Below are 2,500 nucleotides of genomic sequence, written 5' to 3' on the forward strand. Positions count from 1 at the left end.
TGTGGGGTCTGTTTGTGTTTGTGAACTGAGCCCCAGGACCAGCTTGCTTAGGGGACTCTTCTCCAGGTTCATCTCTCTGTAGGTGATGGCTTTGTTATGGAAGGTTTGGGAATCACTTCCTTTTATGTGGTTGTAGAATTTAATGGCTCTTTTCTGGATTTTGATAATTAGCGAGAGTCGGCCTAATTCTGCTCTGCATGCATTATTTGGTGTTTGACATTGTACATGGAGGATATTTTTGCAGAATTCTGCATGCAGTCTCAAATACAAATTCCATCTAGACACTGTTACCCTAGAGCACAAAAAAAAAAAACGATACATACCTCGGCCTAAACATTAGCGCCACAGGAAACTTCCACAAAGCTGTGAACGATCTAAGAGACGAGGCTAGAAGGGCCTTCAATGCCATCAAAAGGAACATAACATTTGACATACCAATTAGGATCTGGCTAAAAATACTTGAATCAGTTATAGAACCCATTGCCTTTTATGGTTGTGAGGTCTGGGGTCTGCTCACCACCCAATAATTCACAAAATGGGACAAGTCTTACCGAGATGTACTGTCAGGGCCCAGGTCTGACAGAATCTGTGCAGAAGATCTAAGTGCTGCTGTAGGTCATCCTTGGTTGGGGACAGAAGCAACCAGATCTCTCTCTCTCTCTCTCTCTCTCTCTATCTCTTAAGGCTGCTCTCTGTCTCTCTCTCCAGTTCTCACTCTCTCTCTATCTATCTCTAATGCTGTTATCTGTCTCTCTCCAGCTCTCTCTGTCTCTGTGTATCTATCTGGAAGGCTGGTCTCTGTGTCTCTATTTCTCCATCTCTCTATTTCTCTCTCCCGCTCTCTGTTTTGGGACTGGCCTCGGTCTCTTCATCTACCTCTGTGACCATTCATTTCTCTCTTCCCTTTACTTCTCTTGCTGCTCCCCCTCTCTCCTAGCCTCATTCTCCTCCATCTCTCTCTCTCTGTCTCACTCCTTGTTCTCCACTCTGTGCGATCACTCTCTCTTAAATACTCTCAATCTCCCTATCTGCTCTGCCAGCTCGACTCAGACCGATCAATATCCCTCCAGACAGCCTGGAGGCATGCTCTCTTTCCTTTTCATTCTTCCTCTCTATTTACAGCATAGGATAGTACTGTACTTTATCCCTTACCAAGGGTTTTCATGTAGTCCCTCCCTCCCTCTCCCAACCTCTAGCAGGTTTTATAGCACATTAACACATAGTGAATGTGGTTTCACTGTTCACCACAGAGAGCTGACATCACTGTATACGGCTGGCGCTGTGGGCAGGGTTTCTGCCCATGTTCAATTCCTCTAGCATTGTGCCCACCACCTCTCTGTCTGTGGCAACTTCAAATACCACTGCCCCTTCTCTGCCCCCACCTCACCCTCTTCATTCAATTCAATTCAAGGGGCTTTATTAGCATGGGAAACATGTGCTATCATTGCCAAAGCAAGTGAGGTAGATAATATACAAAAGTGAAATAACAATACAAATTAACAGTAAACATTTAACATACAGAAGTTCCAAAAGAATAAAGACATTACAAATGTCATATTATGTATATATACTGTGTTGCAACAATGTACAAATGGTTAAAGTACACAAGGGAAAGTAAATATGTGTTGTATTTACAATGGTATTTGTTCTTCACTGGTTGCCCTTTTCTCGTGGCAACAGGTCACAAATCTGGCTGTTTTTTAAATTTATGTTTTACCTTTATTTAACTAGGCAAGTCAGTTAAGAACAAATTCTTATTTTCAATGATGGCCTAGGAACAGTGGATTAACTGCCTTGTTTAGGGAAGAATGACAAATTGGTAACTTGTCAGCTCAGGGATTTGAACTTGCAACCTTTTGGTTACTAGCCCAACGCTCTAACCACTAGGCTACCCTGCCACCCCTGTTGTGATGGCACACTGTGGTATTTCACCCAGTAGATATGGGAGTTTATCAAAATTGGGTTTGTTTTCGAATTATTTGTGGATCTGTGTAATCTGAGGGAAATATGTGTCTCTGATATGATCATACATTTGCCAGGAGGTTAGGAAGTGCAGCTCAGTTTCCACCTCATTTTGTGGGCAGTGTGCCTATAGCCTATCTTCTCTTGAGAGCAGGTCTGCCTTTCTCAATAGCAAGGCTATGCTCACTGAGTCTGTACATAGTCAAAGCTTTCCTTAAGTTTGGGTCAGTCACAGTGGTCAGGTATTCTGCCACTGTGGACTCTCTGTTTAGGGCCAAATAGCATTCTAGTTTGCTCTGTTTATTGTTAATTATTTCCAATGTGTCATGTGTATTTTTGTTTTCTCATGATTTGGTTGAGTTTAATTGTGTTGCTGTCCTGGGGCTCTGTGGGGTCTGTTTGTGTTTGTGAACAGAGCCCCAGGACCAGCTTGCTTAGGGGACTCTTCTCCAGGTTCATCTCTCTGTAGGTGATGGCTTTGTTATGGAAGGTTTGGAAATTGCTTCCTTTTAGGTGGTTGTAGAATTGAATGGCTCTT

At 43.0% G+C, this 2,500-nt stretch overlaps 1 protein-coding gene across 1 annotated transcript in view; it reads left to right on the forward strand.

Annotated features, from left to right (window-relative positions):
• The window catches only part of LOC109898903 (slit homolog 1 protein), a gene marked incomplete in the record, with an annotated part of 149,255 nt that overhangs the window by 104,669 nt on the left and 42,086 nt on the right, over nt 1–2,500 (forward strand).

This window comes from Oncorhynchus kisutch, linkage group LG11 (genome assembly GCF_002021735.2).
Source record: "Oncorhynchus kisutch isolate 150728-3 linkage group LG11, Okis_V2, whole genome shotgun sequence".
In the NCBI taxonomy this organism is placed as follows: Eukaryota; Metazoa; Chordata; class Actinopteri; order Salmoniformes; family Salmonidae; genus Oncorhynchus; species Oncorhynchus kisutch.